Raw genomic sequence first — 18,052 nt, 5'->3', positions numbered from 1 at the left:
AGGATCCTCGTTACAGAAATGGATATACTGAAGGCAAATGATTCCAATCTTTTTTTCTTTGATGAACAGTAAATTATTCTAATATTCTTCACTATTGTATTCGCTTATTATCTGTGGGTAATTAGAAGTGAAGAGCTGCAAAGCTGCCTCGGTTGCAGATAGGAGACCATAGCAATTGTGCTGTCTTGATTTTTGATGCTAATAGATTGTTTTTTCACTCCTCATCTTTGCTTTCCTTCCCCAAGACATGCAGCATCACCAGCGCTGGCCCTGCGCTAACCAACCCACCTGTACACGTGCCATCCCAAGGCCCCCGCATCCCAGTTTTGGAGATTCCCAGGCCAGGACTCGTGCAAGCCACTCTTGTGAAGGATCTCAGCCGATCCCTCTGGCTCTTACAGTGACATCTCAGGGGTGACCCTGCCAGCTGGGACACAATGCTGTCCTTTGGCCATGGCAGTGAGGGACGTTGCTCTCCCTGCCTCCCAGCGAGCAGCAACCACCGTAACTCCTCGAGCATCCTCGCTCGCCCATCACATCCCGGCTCTTTGGAAGGCAAGCTGGGCTAACTGGTTAAGAGCTGTGCCTGCGCGCTGAGCAGCCAAGGACCCCACTTGATCTGGATGGAAATCAGCAGCAGTGGAAGCTGGGAGAAGGAAGCCTTGGAGATCAGCGGAGATCATCAGAAAACAAATGAACAGAATAGCGTGTTGGCTCTCCGCAAGGCACAACCCCCAGCATCAAAGGCGCAAGCAGGGCTGGGTGACGAATTCTAATGCAGGGGCGATCGGGGGCATGTGTCCCATCAGCTGCAGCCTGAGCAGGGACAAAGCGGCCGCCGCAGCAGAGCCGTGCCGATTTGGAGCCCTGCAGAGCCCTTTGGCTTGCTCGGCCCCCCCTCAGCAACACGCGTGAGGTTTGCAAATGCCCTGCGAATCGCTGCGGCTGGCAGCACAAAGGGCTTTCGCATCCTCGCAGCTCCCAGGCCAGAACACAAACATGCTGGAAACATCGAAGCAAAAGCTTTATCACCTCCAAACAGCAGATTGATGGGAGGTTCCCAGGGACTGAAGGCAGGCTCCTGCCTCGCAGCCGGCAGCATTTTCTAGCTAACACCCCTCCTGCTGAGCACAAGATAAAGCCAGCAGCTGCTCCTTGGGCTGGGGAAGAGGGCAGAGACGCTCCGTGAGAAAACATGGCATGAGTTCAGCAACACTACATCCGTCACATAAGCGTCTCAGAAAAACTGGTGCTGCAGCTAAATCACTCTTGCAGCCTTACACTGTCTTGGGTTTGTTTCCTGCTTCTGCTGTGAGCTGCCCGTGAGATGCAGGTTAATGTGCTGCAACACTGCCTGCCCTCGACTCCTGCCTGGAGGTACCATCATCTTCCTCACCTGTTTGCAGCTCAGACCTGGCTCCCTCATCACTCTGCCTCCCGCTGTGCTAGCAGTCCTTGGACCACCGTGCCTCCAAGGCAGCCCCTGGCTCTCTTCCCGTATGTACCTCTGCTGTGTGAGGCCCCTGTGCCCTCCTACCACAGAAATATTCTGCAACAAGCATCACTGCTGGACCAGAGCTCCCTGCTAAGGATGTACGGCTCCTGGCATGGCAGAGGACCGACCCCACCGGAGGCCACGGATCGCAGGATTGTAACCAACCACATCACCTCTCCCTACTGCATCGTATCTGCTCTCACACCACAGGATCAACCCAGCCCATGAGCTACAGGTTTTACAGCTGAGCTTTACAAGGGCACAAGGACGACAAGCCAGGGCTGGGAAGCACTGCCAGCAGGAAGGTGACCGTGGGGTCCCTGTCCAGTGACTGCTCTCAGTAGCCCTGTTGCATTCAGCAGAGCAGGGTTGTACCACGCAGCCAGGCTCTTTGTGTGCACCAAGAAGGGGGTCAGGAATTGAGTTTGCTCTGCAGCCAGCGCCCTGCAGTCCCTCCATGCTCACTGCTGAGCCATGGCAGAGCAGGGCAGAGCTCTCCTGGCATGGTTCCTCACCTTGGGAAAGCTGCTCCAAACCCCTCCTTATCAATGAGATGCAGACGCCAGTGTCTTGGGGGAAGACCAGGGATCTGAAGGTGGCAGAGGAAAAATATTCAATCTTTGCATCACTGGATGTGATGCATCCACACACATTGGAGTGACAGGGTGTGATGGTGGGATTTGGTTTCCTTTCCCCAAGCACAATATAGGACTGAGACATCGGTCTGGAAGCTGATTTCATGGAGAAGGCAGCCAAGCCCGAGCAGTAACTCACTGCCAGGACCACTGCAGCTGCTTTGGAAAGGCATGTCCCTGCCTGGCTTGGGAATACCAGCTGGGATGGGGGCAAAAGCCATCCCAGGTGCGGGAGGTTTCTCTCACCCTCAGCCTGGCAGCTCAGACCCTCTGCAGCCCACGGCAGTTGATCTGTACATGCCTTTAGGAGCCGTGGCTTTTAACATCCCCTTTCACCAGAACTCACCCAATACTTATTTGCCTGCGCTAAAGTACAAGCACCGCTTCACCGATTCCTTTGAACCCTTTTAATTCATCAAAGGAGCTGACAAGCCCAGGAGGGAGCCTTTCTGTGCCTGATCGGTCTGGTTTGCTGGGCTGCAGGAGAGGGGTCCTGCCAGGAGGCAAGTAAACCCCTGCCAGAAACAAGAGCAAGGGATGGGAATTCATAACTGAGTTACCGGGATGAGGTGCAAGCTTCAAAACGTTCAAGCAAATGTTTGCATAAGGAGGCCCAGTCGTTGGGTCCTTGCCGAGACCTCGCTCCCACCCTTCCTGATGCTGTACCTTCCTGATGGTCCCTCTGGAGGGCTCTGCCCGCTCCCACCCAGCCCTGCAGCACAGCCTGCCAACGGGGCTGTTGTGACCCGCTCCTTCAGCATCGTCACCCCATCAGTTGCTCAGCAGGGTCCTCAAACATGGGGACCCCAAAACAGGAGCATGCAAAGCACTGAGCATCTACCTGCCCCACCAGCCACTGGGTAGATGACTGCTTCCATGCGACGGAGCATCCTGCTTCTTATTTACCCTCAACCTCAAGCTTGTTCGTGCTGGGCTTTGATTTATCCAGATCCCGATCTGAACAGAATAGATAACACAAAGTGCTGCATCAGCCCCTGACCCCAGCCACATGAGTAATTCCGCGGGTTGCTGTTATCTGAATGTATAGTAAAATAATGATCTGTAAATCAATAAACTCCTTACTATTATACACCACGAACATAATACGAATTCATTACAATTTGTAAATGCCATGTAGAGAATGCTAATCCAGAATCTGTCCCAGGTTGTTGCAAGTATTCAGCTCCCACCACGCACTCAAAATATTGAGCTTTCCTGGAAATCAGGCGCAGTGGCAGGTCCTGACACCTGAAAATGCTTCCTTTCAGGCTGCTGCAGTATTTTAGCTCAACTCGCTGAATAGATGCAGCTGTAATCACCCTGCAGTGAATGATGCTTAAAATTGCAGTTCCCAGAATGCAGAGAGGAAAGTGGAGCTGGTAGCAGGTGACACTGTTTGAATGTCATTTAAAGTTCACTTTCATTATTTTAATTGTCACTGTAAAAATCTCCCCATTCAGGCCTGATTATGCTTTAAGAGAAATCAGAACTTAAATCCCAATCAATCAGACCTGGAAGTGTTTCTCTGCCATAGTGATGTCTGAGCTGTGATTAAGCCGCTGCATTAGCAAGCCCTGAAAAGCCACCAGGAGATTTAGGACCGTGCAGGATTAATGCTGAGTAACGTACGTGGCCAAAGGCATCACCCTCAGGTCGGCTTTGCCCTGGAGTTGCTTTGTGGCAAGCCTGGGCGATGGGCTGGGGAGGCTGGGGACCGCAGCGGGGGGTCCTTTCCCTGCCGCTTTCTCTGTTTTTCTCCTCCCCACGTGGAAAAGGTGCGGGATGGAGCATCTCAGGGGCACGTGGGAAGTCAGCGGGCAGTTATCCGCACAAGTGTGCACCGAGGGCTCGGGCATCCCACCGCGCACGGGCAGGGCTGAGCTGTCCCCTGGGGTTTGGCAAAGGGGTTTATTCATCACGCTCCCAGGCACAGCAGCATCCCAGGCCTTTAATGCAAATAATTAAGGGGGGGAAAAAAACCCCCAACAACTCCAATGCTTCATAAGCTGCCTGAAAAGTGTAACCTTCTTCCAGACAAACCAATTTGCGAAAAGATAGAGCCAGTGGGATCAGGCAGTAACTTAATAAGCATCTCTGAAAAAAACAATGCATTTAAGAACATCAGAGGTTTTTTTCTAATGGAGAAACATCAACTCTGTGGGGAAATAAATGTAATAAACTAAGTCCAATCTCCACAAACATTTGTTTTCTTATCTCTATAAAATCAATATACATGTTGCAATTATGTCCTCCGATGAATCCCCCCAACTTTTGATTCTCTTTCAAGGCTTCCTGCTCAATTGAAGTTCATTACATCTCCCTTTCTTCATCTAGATAAATTTGGATTTTTTTGCATTTCCAAGCCCAAGTCATTTTTTTTTCTTGAAAGGTTTCATTTCTCTTTTCTGAGGGAGAAGAGTGCTTCCCTCAGCTCTAATCTAATCAAATTAAATGTAATTTAATTGCTGTGCAAGCTTATATTTGTTAGGAATAGCAGCAACAAATAAATCAGAATAAAATCAAGGTAAATGCTGTCTGTCATGTGTCTTCCTTGCTTTTTAGCTAAAATAACCCAGTGGGTTTCAGCAGGATGGCCAAGCTTGACTCTGGTCTACAATAACCAGGGCTGTTTCTTCTCGACCGAAGCCCTCACGATTCCAGGGCCGGCTGGACCAGACCCAGGGGGTGAGAGCATCCCAAAGCCTCCACAGGCAGGAGCGGGGCAGAGGACTGGACCCATGGCTACCCACTGCTGCATCCCGATGCTCTCAACACCATGAGTGATCAGGTATGAAAAGAGGGGGGTGAAGACATCACCCGTTATTTACAAACCAGTCTTCCAAATCCTTAATCCTTCACCAGAAATGGAGAGAAATGGGGAGCTACATTTATTCTGTTTCCCCACATTGGGCCATTTTGCCCACCTGCCCCTCATGGCTGGGAGTTACCCATGGAGAGAACAACGGCCCCATCCACTGTTCACACAGTACATAAATAAATTTGGGTAATTATCACCCAGGGTTATCCAATTATTTATTTTTCTTCAGTTTTTAATGAAGAAAAAATGTTATGTCTTCATTCGAATGTCAGAGAAACAGAAAATGTCTTGCCAGCCTATTTGAAAAAGCTGCTTCTGAGATACACTCAGCCATGGCCAGCTCCACTACCAAGCCCGGTGGGCTGCAGCAGGGGGCTAAGTATCTCTGAAAGCTTCTAAACAAAACAAAAAAAAGTTGGCATAAAGTTTCCCTCTCAGGTGGAAAGCAACTGCCTAAAGCGTGGCGGACTGATGCCTTGCAAACACCTATCTGCTGTGCCTTGATCTGTACCGCAGAGCTCCTTCTTGTACTGTTCCCATCACTAACGAGGCGGTGACAACCCCTTAAATACTAATCATCTAGAGCAAATATTTTGCTTCCATTTCCAAATGACCCGAGTTTCCTCGAAGGAGGCTCCAGAGGAGGTCGCGGAGTGAAATTGTAATTATGCACACAGCTCTCAGGAGTTGGGCTCCTTCTTCTGCTCCTTGCTATGCAATAAATTACCCGTATGCTTTCCTTCCCTGCAATGATGACCTCCAGTTTGCCTGTCTGCATGCAGGCAATGCTGCAGGATGGATTAGATCCGTCAAGGGAGCAAAAGCATAAGGAGCAAAGAGACGTGGCATGCGTTGAGGAGACAAGAAACTCCTCTGAAATGCGGTGGAGGCGTAAATACTCTCTGGGGTGCTTGCCGTGGGCTGGGCACAGAGAATTTTGCCTCTTAAGCTGAAGATTTTTACACCTTGCCTTTGTTCAGGTTTTTTCTCTTTTATGTTTTCTCCTTTTTTTTTTTTTCAGGTTAAGACTCTCCAGTGCTCATTTTACCCAGAGAACATCTCTGAAATGCTGATCTTCAAACCTGCTTACAAGAGCGCAGCCGAGAAGGTGCCTCGCCAGCACTGTGCGAGAGCACGGGCTAAGCAGGGCGCTGGCAGGGATTTGGGATGCTCGCAGGATGCTCAGGAGCTTGAGAAGATCCCAACACACCTCCTGGATATGGTTTTGATCCTCGATTAGAGGCGTCAGGCAGGGTTGCTGGGGGATGGCTTAGGAGCAGGGCAGAGTATTTATCGTTGGGGTAATAGAAGCGGAGTTGTGGGGGGTGCTGGCATGATGGTGGGATTTGCCTTGTTTCCTCCCTGGCAATCAGAGGAGGAGGGTGGCTGGTTCCTTCTGTGGCAAAAAATTTGCTGAAGCCACCTTTGTGGGGCTGCATAAACCCACAGCCTCCCCCAGCACAGCGGCGTGGGGCTTTGCTGACCGCTGTGTTCAGGGGAAGGGGGGGGTAGGGCAGGCAAGACAAATTGCATTAAAATTAACACATAGCAGCCTGCCGGGCATGTGGACAGCAATGATTATCTTATTTAACGGGAGCCCCCTCCAGCACAGGGAAGCCAATGTGCCGTACAGCCAACTAATGGCTCATTCGTAGGATTCAGTTGGTTCAGAGAGTTCATAATGTCCCTGTGTCATGGCAGCTTAGTTTAAGAATATGGATCTTCTACTTAAGGAGACACAGCCATACATCAAAGTGTTTAACAGCCTTAGGTCAGCATCCTTCTGTTTGGGTAGGTCTGGGAAGGGAGCCAAAGGAAACCACTCCTTTCATTACAGGACTTCTCAGAGAAGTGTTTAGGAAACCATTCAAATAACGCGTGAGAGCAGGCGTTTGGCTGGGGACAGCACGTTCCTCACCTGCGGAGTGTCATGCAGGGAGGAGGAGATGGAAACGGAAAGGTTTGGAGCTCTGGGCTTTTTCTATCACAACCTCAAGACCCTCAAGGTCCAGCGTTGACATCCAGCGGCGAGCAGCGATGCTCGACGCTGATGGAGGTAGACAGGGCGGCTGGGAAGGCACAAAGCAGCAGTAAAGCCAGGCAGCTCAGCAGGGAAGGGCAAGGCAGCGAGGGTCTGGGGGGAGCTGGCAGGGAAAGCAAAAGGGCACCAGGCTGAACCTGGAGCTCCAGCAGCACTCCGAGGGTCGGTCCCTGCACGAGAGTGCCCAGGCTGTCACCTGTTTTTTCAAAGATTGCTCTCCACCAGATTCCACACACACACAGAGCTACTTCTTGAATGGGAAATTACTGTTTCTATTACAATTCTGCACACTGAAGAAAAAAAAAAAAAAAAAAGAACTAAAATACAAAACTATCCCAAGATACTTTGTTTTCAGCAGCTGGCAAAACCTACCCTTTATCTGATATGTAGGGAACTGCCTCCTGCGCACTCAGCTGAGCATCTCATCAGGTGTCTCTGAACTACACCCTGACCCAACCCAGCTACAGGCAAAGTGCGGCGGTGCTCCCGGTCCCCGGCGATCGCACACGACTGGCACAGCTCAGTGCAATAGTGACGGGATTCCCTGCTAAGAGCAGTGCAGGCTCTCACTACCGTGCCCTGCTTCTGCACAGCCGGAGGCCAAACCAGACAGAAGACAAAGTCCAGAGAGGATTTTCCCAAATGACAGGAAAGAAGAAAAAAGAAAAAAAAAGAACAATTCTAAAAACCAGAAAATGTTTCATACTTGTATTGTGGGTTTTATGAGTCTCGCTCTTGCCATCTCCTCCAGGGATTGCTGTATTTTTTCCTGTAATTAGCAGCAAACTGTGATCGCCTTGCTTTAACAAGCCAAGCGTCTCCTTTGGATGCCCACATGGGCTTTTCCCCCCGTCTTTTCTTCATATGTTATTTCTCACCAAATAATTAAATCAGAACCAGCAGCCGGCAAAACTCTTTGAAGGACCAAATCCTCACTGGGGCAGAAAGCAGCAGTTCGGGGCAAATGCTCGCCCAGGGCAGGGAGCACCTGAGCTCTCCCCGGTTTGGAAATGGCAATTAGCTCCAACAAGCAGAAGCTGCTTTAGCCATGTACAGCGCCGCACAGAGTTACTTTTTCCATTTACCAGCCAGTTTTTACTGCTCCGTTATTGCAAGCGATTGCAATTAAATTTAAATAAGCAGCAGCAGGAAAAATCGTGAGCTTTTTCTCCTCCTTAGAGGAGCAAAACACCTCGCCCTGGTGCCATGGTGTCCCTTTGCTTGGGGACCAAGCTTGGGGACACCAAGGCTGAAGGAGACCCTGGGGAGCCCAGCTCTCCCTTCCAGCCCTGCCCTGGTTTTATCCTGCACCACGCGCCCCTCCACCCCGCCTTGCAGCGCAATGGTGGCTGCAATGGAGAAATGCAACCTTAAATGGAGAGTCCGTGAATAAAACATGAAGCAGAAAGTAAATCCTTTCTGGCACCTGGTTACTCCTCTTCCGAGTGCAATATGCGAGGCTGCTAATTGCTTGATTTACTGTAGCAGTCACTCTGCCAACAGCAATAAATAATGTTAATTAATATAAGGTAACCCACTGACAGAGAGGATGGTAATTACCAGGAAACCAGAGAGATGGGCCTTTTGTGGGACTGTTAGAAGAGAGAAGAGCACAATTTCCTCTCCTCTATTTGGTTATCTATCATCCTTTATTTGTTTGCCTTGAGCACTATGTGGAAAGATCTTGGGTCCAATTTCTGTTTGTTTTCTTCTTCTTTTTTTTTTTTTTTCCCTTCCCCAAGGATACTGTACACTAATCAGAGAAGAGTTTCTTTGATTATACGCACACAGAAATGATGGGTTTTCTCCTGAGCATGCGCAGTGAAGGAAAACCAATGCCAAATGTTGAAGACAAACATCCCGGTGTGCCAACCCCCCCCCCCCCCCGCCCCGATGCAAACAGGGAACTGCTATTGACTGCAGTACTGCAGCATCCCCTCCTTCCCCTAAGGGGCTGCGCGTGCTGAACATCGCCATCCAGCAGATTTCAGCATTTCCTTAAATACTTTTGCTGAACATGGGACTAAGGACATTTAGGCTGATCTCTGGCTGGGGCTGCCTTCCTTGGAAAGATGCAGAAAGAAACACCTGAGCTGTGCTACCACACAGCAGGGAGAAAACATATTGATCTGTTGTAAAAAGCCAGCAGCCTCTCTGCCCTGAGCAGCTTTATTCCATGTCTGGTCCCCTTCTCACTCTGGCCAAGACATAAATCATTGCAAAATCTGTCCATCAGGTTAAAACCAAGCAAGTGCAAGGAAACAAGATAAAACAAGCGAGACATCCCTAAGTGCAGGGAAACAAGATAAAACAAGCGAGACATCCTTAAGCCAAGCTCAGCCCGGAGTTCCCAGCAGAAATCCCAGTAGCTCTGGGGAAGATGCTTTGAAGGAGTTTAATTATTAAAGATAAAGAGGCAGCCTCAGGGGGTCTGGTGGAGAAAAGGCTCCCCAGGGTGGGAAAGGGATGCCTCGGGACCGGACGCGGGAGTCACCCACCTCTCCTAACACCCCAATAACTCCGTCAGGGAGAGATTACCTGGCCCGGCAGCCACTTGATGCAGATAAATTGCTCTGGTGTGTGGCACTGACAGCTCCTGACACCCTCGCTCCTGGGCCCTGTTGAAGAGACACCTAATAATTTCAGCTACTGCGCGGCGGGAATATTCGGCAGCAAAGGAAGGGATGTGGGATGTGCAGTGGCCAGCCCAAAGGACTGGGCATCCCGGGGGATCCGCACGTAAGCCACAAGCTTATGGAGCAGCGAGGTACTGGATGGAGTTGGCTGTTTTCCCTAACCTGGTTTCCAGTCCGAAGAAAAGTTGCCATGAAAATGTCCCAGGTGGGATGAAGTTATGAGTCCTCCACACAACATGCAAGTCCAGGAAACTTGTCTGGAGGATTTTTCCCATTGGACTTTTCTGAGAAAGGGAGTTTAACGCTTGGCTCCTGGAAAAGAGGAGACCATCTTTAAATATTTTAAAGAATATGAAGGAGTTGGGATTGCTGGCTTCAAAATGCACTGTTGGGAGGGGGGCTGTCTTAAGCCCCCTACTCCGATGGAGAAACACTATTATAACCTCTGCTCACCAAAGGAGTTAACGAATCTCAGGTGTTACAATGATAAAAGCAGAGGGCATTTGTTTGCCTGGCCTAATTGCCTAGTTAAGAGACAAAATTCACCTTTCCCTCTAAACCTAGAAATATTATCTTACAAACGGTGGGTCTTTCCTGAGGCTGGTCCAAACCTTGCGTGGCTCCACAAGCACGGGAGGTGGGAAGGCTCCCTGTGTTTTGCTGGAGCTGGATTTGGCCCTGGAGTTACGCCGATTTGCCCAGTCAAACGCTCTGACCTGGATGCTTTCACAGCAGATTTTTCACAGCAAGTTTTAAAAGCATCTCCCCTGGGGAAGGGCTTCCTGCACATTTCTCCTGCAGCCTCCCATCATCTTGGAAATATGTTTCAACATATGTCATCATGACTCCACAAAAGCCATTTGGAATAATTTGTGTGCTATATAAAGGCACAATATTTGTTAGCAAGATGGAAATTTCTCCCTGGACTATGGGGAAGGGAGAGGTGGACTGTGATCCTTCAATGTTATATTGCAAATAGCTCAACCCCGTGCCCGCGGCTGGCTGCAGCGCATGCATTAACCCCCTTTGCTGCTGTAACTATTTTGGTTAGTAACTGATTGATTCTGCCAAATCATTCCCAGCTTTCCCAGCCCGCTCCTTCTTTGAATGTTGCATGTCAGGAGGTTTTGGGTTTGGATGCTTTGGTGGTGAGCACACACGCGTGTGCGAGTGCCTGTTTCTAGCCCTAACTGGGAAGGAGAAGCAGAAGCCGATGCTTTATTTTTGTTTGCTTTCTTCTGTGTAGAGAAGCACTCAGCGCAAGTGGCCTTGGGCAACAAGACATTGCTAAAACTGGACCCTGGAAAGCTGGATTTTAATCCCAGCCTTGCTACGGAGTTGCATGCCACTTGCCTTTCCCACTGCCGCTGCTCATCCCACCTCTTCCCTTCAGTGTATCACCAGCGCATTAAGAAAGCAAGTGTCTTTTGCAGAGTGTTTGCATGTAGCTTCACACAATGACACGGTTGATATAAGACCGATATTAAATCTACCCAAAACCCTACTTATGTGTCATCACCGAACTAGGAGCTCATTTAAAACTCCCAAGGCTTTGGGGAGAAATTTCAGCTCCTTTAAGTGGTAAGAGCTCATCAGAGGCATCGACTTTTCTATGCAGAAAGCTCCATTGCCAGTGTTTTCTCCTCTCTGTTCATTAATAACAGACAAAGATTTGTTTCTTCATTCCTGAGCCGCTTCCCTGATCCCTCACACAAGGCGAGACGGGCGCTGCAAAGGCGTGCATGCCGTTATTATCCTACATTTATCTCTCTCGAACCGTCTTTGTAACTCCCTGTCGTTCAGCATTGAGTCCTCTGGCACCTGGCTGCTGTTCTGCCTCCTATTTATGGCTCGGCTGTCACCGCTCGCTGCCACGTGCTCCTGCCAGTGACAGTACAGCGGGGTCTGACACCCAGGGCCAGAAATTCCACGTCTCCTCGCTTTTTCCTTCCCTTTCCTACATGAAACTGGGAAGGACAATGAGCTGCAGCACCTGACGTTGAAAGAGGTCTGATTGAACTCCAGCAGAATTGTGGTGGATTTCACAGATTTTTTGTTCCTAAGGCCAGAAGGTGCTATTTCCCACACCTAATCTGACATGGTGCCTAACGAGGGCCATAAAGACTCACCCAGCAATTCCCACCCCAAGTACCACTGCCCATGGATGGGGTTAGGCTGTGTTTTTTAAAAAAACAGGCGTCTGACCTTTGGTGATGAATCCCCATGATTGATTACCAGGCCAGATAAAAGTGTGGATTTGATTTCAACTACAGCTTGGTTGACCTGACCTTCCAAGATGCCAAGACTGGACACTGCTCCTTTTGCTAGGCTTTAAAACCCACCATAGCTGATCCGTGTGCACTGAACGCAGACCCTCACCTACCAGGCACCTCCGTGGGTTTTTCCTCCCAGCATTACGCTGAGCTTTCCCCCACTCCTGTTAATATAAAGACGCAATTTAATTTTGCAAGACTCTCGAAGCATTAGGTTTGGGCTTGCTAGCTGCAGCCAGAAGTGCAAACCTGCCCAGCCAGAGCCAAGGAGCCTCAAAGAGAGTCGCTAAGAGTGGTTGGAACAACTGATTTCAGGGGGATTAAAATTCAGTGTAGTCTGGAGCTGCAGAGCATCCTTGTCAGGGCTGTGTAAGGCTGGAGCAAAGATGATTGTTGCATTGGAAAATCCAATGTCTTGCTTGTTAATGACAGAACTTCCATCAATCACAGCCTCAGGATACTGGCTTTATAGCTGCACAATATGCGGGCTCCCCGTCTGAAGGCTGTCACCATTTCTCATCTGTGTACATGACTCGTTATTCAGGGATTCAAAGCACTTCTCCCAAAGGAGAAGGAACTGTTTTGGGGATTAGGAGCAAAACTGGTGTAAACAGATGGTCGGACTCACATTCCCAGCCTGTATAGTGGTGTGATCAGCAAGAGGAGAAGAATTAGCTCTTCTCAGAGGAAGCCAGATTCTGCCTGGGGCTGAGCAGGGAAGGAAGATGGGACTCAGCGCCTCTTCCTGCAGCTCCCACCCCTGGGAAGGTCTGGGAAGAAAAGATCCTGCTGCATTTGAAGAGGCCAGACTCACTGGAGAACTCACCTTCAATTTGCTGGCAGGATTAGGTTGCCTTCAGATTGGAGAGGAGATCGCATGGTTTTCATGTAAATGCTCTTTAATGGATGTTTAGTACAAAGCTGACAGTGATATGACAGATAGGATCCTCACGGGGGCTTTTTGCAATCACACTATTAGTTTACTCCTTTAGATGACAGAGATCTTGATCTTTCAGTCTTTCAAGTGTGGTGTATTTTGGGTTTGGCGAGTGTGTGTTGTTTTCTGTTGGTTTTTTTTTTTTTTTTTCTAAGCAGCAGTGTCCTTGACAAATACACCAAAAATGCCACAGAGCCAGGAAGAAAAGACTAGTCTGCGAGGGAAAAAAAAAGAAAGAAAAAACCCAGCCAAGCTCCCACCACTGTGGCAGAGCAGCAGAACCCCAGCCGGCGCAGAGAAACGAAGGGGAAGGAGATTTCAGCAGCAGCTCGGTGGGAGGCAGAGGGGGTTTCACACCCCTTTGCCCTTCCTGGGAAGGCATGAGAGCTCTGCAGAGATGTTGCGTCTCCGTACAGCCAGGCTGCACCTCCATGGGTGGGCACGAGGCGATGGGGGGGCTGAAAGGGGCAAGCAAAAAAGCGTGTCCCCTGAGCTGGGGGGCAGAAACCCAAATCCCTGCTCAGCGTAAGCACTGGGCACCTGCTGAGCTCTTGGCACGGCACGCCGTAGCCATCCAAGCATCGCCACCCTAAGCTGGGCACCAAGGGACCCAGCACAGCTTTTCCTTGCCTGCACCAGGGCGTTTATGGTCCTTTCACACATCCTCCTCGCGAGGTACGAGCAGGTCCCACAGGCTCCAAGAGCTTTGCCTTCGTTTTTCAGGCTGGGAAGAGACGTCCAGGCGGAAGGGTTGGCTAAATTGAAATCCAGGGACAAAAGTCCTCCAGTTTCCTCCGTTATTGTTTGCATTAAATATTTCATTAATGCAGTTATCACGTGTCGCCAAAGCAGAGTGGATTGTTAAAAAAAAAAAAAAGACATCACACCATATTGCTCCCCAGGTCTTCTGAACGCATCAGCTGCAAGAATTACAATTTCTTACTGAATCCTGAAGGGAAATAAGAGGAGTTTGGGGAAAGAAGAAGGGGAAGGAAGAAGAAAGCCTCACCCAAACAGAAATTAATGAATTAAATACAATCAAAACCAGCCACCTAAGAGGCCAGCTGCAATCAAGGAGAACAGATGTAGATGTATAAAACTACTGATGTTTGCTAATGGGAAGGAGAGAAGGATCTCTCCATCATTTATATTTTCTAACATGCTGAGACTTAGGACAAGCTATTAAGGAGCTGACATTTGAAAGTGTATTTAAGCCCTGCTTAGATTAAAGCTTTTTATTTCTTCTAATTCTCATCTCCTCCCTACCACATTTTCTAACATTTGCCCCCTCTTTAGTGGATTTATTTCTGTAGAGTTATTCAATATCTCCATCCACATCTGTACATCTCCCCTTTTTTCTCTTCTTCTATTTACCATGAAGCTAATGGCGAATAAATTAAGAAGAAAATGAACATATTCCTTCTATAAATAATTGATGGACATCTCAGCTATGTACGGATCCCACACAGGTTCCTGTGCATGTGGGCACAAAATGCACAGAGCCTGGGGAACAAGAAGAAAGGAGATTTGCGCTCCTCATCACAAAACCTCGGTGCTGGTGGGAGGAGAAAGGAGAATATTCCTGCCTGCCTTATTTGAGCACCAAAATTCAGGTATTATTGCCTTGGCATTGACATAGCCAAGATCCCAGCGTTGTCCCCAGCCCCTGCTCGTGCCACTGTGCCCTGCTGGGTACAGCCCAGGCACAGCCACATTTCAGCAGAACAGCTGAGGATAATTAAACTTTGCAGTTAAGAGATAACATGAGAGATGTGGGTTTTCCTCTGAGCTTTTCACATCACAGCTGGAGGCATAAGATAAGGTGGAAATTGGCCTATTTTACAGCCAAAAGTAGCTTTGCTGCGAGAACACAAGGAAATTTAAGATATTTTTTGTCCCTTCTTTGAAATAAAAATATGACAGTTTGCATTGAGACACCCCCACACCAAAAATCTCAGGGATGCAGCATCTTCTGAGACCAACAGGATGTTTTTCCTGGTAGAAATGAAGATAAAAAGCCCGGAGGTGATCCCGTAACCTTTTCCAAGGATGTTGTCCTCAGATGCCGATGGCCAGTGTGGCTAACACCATTGCTCCCCCCAGCTGGACCAGCATCTCCTGAGCTGATGCGACAGCGCAGGGAGCCACGGGCAGCCAGGGGAGGCCAGTTGCCAGGGATTAGCGTTCAATGCCACATCTGCTGGCATCCGAGCCGTGCCTGGGTGGAAATGCACCTCACTGGGCATCTGATACTCGGCAGAAGATGTGACACCGGGCTGTCCCCCTGCCCTCCCCGGCACCCTGCCAAGCCGCTGCAGCGTTTCAAGACCGCTTTCTGACACACTTGTACTGCAAACTACCAACTTTCCAGGGGAGGGATTTGCCAGCTTTGATTCATGAGCTGCACGGCCAGGGCTGAGGGCAGGTGACATGAGAAATGCCGGTGGTGGGATGCTGCTGGGGTGCGGGGCTTGGGCGTGCAAATGAAGCAGCTGAGCATTCATGCAGACCACAAGAGCATCCAAGAGGGGTAAAAACCAGCATTAAGCATCAGGCACTTTGAAACAGTGGAAACCCTGCTAGTTTGTTACTAACCAAAGGCCTAATTAATTGCAGTTCCATATGCACATATGTACATATATGTATATATAGACACACACATACGTATTCTCCTCTTACAGACGCACACTTGCAGTGCCTTCCCTGGAGACCCCAATTAAGCAAGGCCTCAGCTCCATCTCCCAACACTGAATTTCTCAGGCAGATGTTGCAATGAGGTGGGGGAGAAGAAAAAAAATATCCTTTTCACATTCAGATGGGCTGCACACTCGGGCACCGGTTCCCCCAAGTGCCAGAACCTTCTCCGAGGCAGACTGCTCCTCACTCCAAATGGCAGCCAGGCCTGGATTGCTATTTACTTGGAAAGATGCTTTCACGAGAGAGGAAAAAAAAGTCAAACGACCTCAATCCAGGATATTGCTTCCTTCCTCCTGACATTTATGAACTATGTATTTCACATCTCTGGTGCCGTGTTCCATAAAATAACATCTGTCATAGCCGGCAGCCCTTGGAAAGTGCTCTCGCTGGGGTTTACTTTGCAGATTTAGTGCGTGCAAAAGGGGGATCGGCGGAGGCTGCTGGGGGGAGGAGAGGGCAAAAGGAGGGGGAGAGAGCTGGCACTCCCCGCAGAGCCCTGCCGGCAAGCTCCTGGATGGAGCTGCCCTGTCTTGCCCCAAAATCTCATCCACCCCCAGCTCCCATGGGTCTGTGCGTGGGCAAAGGGCGCTCAGGGCACAGGCTGCAGAGCTGCTGCTGTCCCAGCCCCGAGCCTCGCTCTCTGCCACCGCTCGTCCCGATGCAGAAAGGGAAGGGAATAAAGTACAAATCTCCCCACAGCGCTGTCTTTTTGATTTCTTCTCCTCCTCACCCCATTGCATTTTTCTTTCCTTACTCATTCCTGCACTTTTTTTCCAACTTTCTCCCCATTTCACCCTGTTCTCCTGTTTTTCCCTGGCATCTCGTTCCCCTGCTCCCAGCTCCGGAGCAGTCTCTTGACACCTCGAGTCACCATGACAACCTCCTCCACGATGATGACAACACGGATAGCAAAATTTCTCTGCCACTGGAGGCTCTTGTTCTCCTCTGGCATAAATTTCCTTGTTCCTTCACCCAGGGAAGGTCTCAAAGGAGCTCAGAGGTTTATTCACAGAGAAAAAAACACAAAATATTCCAGGGTTGAAACCACGATGGGGCACACAGGAAAAAATGGGGACCGCTCTGGTTTCCAAACAGCAATAAATTCAGTCTGCAACGTAAGTTGGTCCATTCCCAGTTCCTCCAACAACCTTCCACATGCTTGCCCATCCCCCCACCCTCACCAAGGGGGTGCTGCTTCAGGTACATCTTTCCCATCACAGTATCTTCCCCTTCTTCTCACCCCATCGTCCCAGCTTTGGAATATCTCACCATCATGTATGGGTCCTAGCCCCTCACGAAATGGGGTTTGCTGCAGCAGAGTATCTGGGCATCCGTACCTTTTCCAAGCAACTGGATAATTTACACCCAAAAAAAAAAAAAAAAAAAGTGAGAGAGGGAGCAGCCTCCACCTGCAGACAGACACCACACAGACGTGCAAGGACACCATCAGTGGGGAAGAACAACATCAGTTCTGCCCCAAATTTGCATTCATTAGGAAGGAAAATGTAACTCTTCTTCCAGTGAACACCCAACTTCATCCTCCTGACGGGCAGCCGCTCCGAGGCTCCCGTGCTCAGGGAGGCAGCAGGATGGAGATGCACACTTTTAAGGCGAACACAAGAGACCTTTTAGCTACATAAAAGTTCCTGCAGGCTTTAAGAAACATATGTCACTGGAGCCAAGTGCACTAATAACCAAGGGACCAACAAAACCAGGAAAGCTGAAAGCTCCCCGTTGACTCCTTCGGAGACAGCATGAGCAGCTGAGTTACTGGTTGGAAACGTGCAACAGCTCAGGATGCGAGGGAGAGCCAGGGAACAGCGGAATATCTGCACAGCCTGAATGTCTAGAGCTTAATTACAGCAGAAATGAGGAAGGGAGGGTGACACCCCTCTTTCAAAGCAAAAACAGCAGGAGGACTGACTGAGTGCTTTTAGCTGCCCAGCTCCTGGGGGCTCGGGGGAGGCTGAAATTCAAGCGAGATCTGTGCTTTCAGCTGAATTTCGTTTGGATGCTCACCACTTAAAAACCAAAGTCCAGCTTCCAAACATCAGATTTCAAAGACAAATGGGCCTGGGCTTCAGATCTGGGAACAGATTTGCATTTCAAGCCTGTCCAGGGTTTGAAATTTGGGGTTTTTTTGGACCTGAGTTTTGGACCTGTGCTGCGCTCTATTTGAAAGCCACCACCTCCATCAGTTTTTACATTAATTATCGTAACAGGCTGAGGCAAGTTGCTGTAACGTGTGTCAGGATGAGGGGGACGAGTGAGGAAAACCAAGTACTTTGTGATAAATACAGACAGATGGCACAAGGTATGGATGTGCCAATGCACCGGGCATAGATTTCATTAAGTCTGCAAGTGAGGGCACCGGTCTCTTGCATTCTCTCTCGCTTTCCGTGGCTGGCCTCTTCATCCACCTACTGACTGGCATTCCTGGTTTTCAGATGCTGCCCCTGCTTCCCCCACGGAAGGGCCATTGCAGAGGTGCCTGCACACCCGTGCACGAACTGAGGGTAC

Source organism: Falco cherrug, chromosome 18 (genome assembly GCF_023634085.1).
Source record: "Falco cherrug isolate bFalChe1 chromosome 18, bFalChe1.pri, whole genome shotgun sequence".
Taxonomy (NCBI): domain Eukaryota; kingdom Metazoa; phylum Chordata; class Aves; order Falconiformes; family Falconidae; genus Falco; species Falco cherrug.
The sequence above is the reverse complement of the archived record's forward strand: the minus strand, read 5'-3'. Positions refer to the sequence as shown.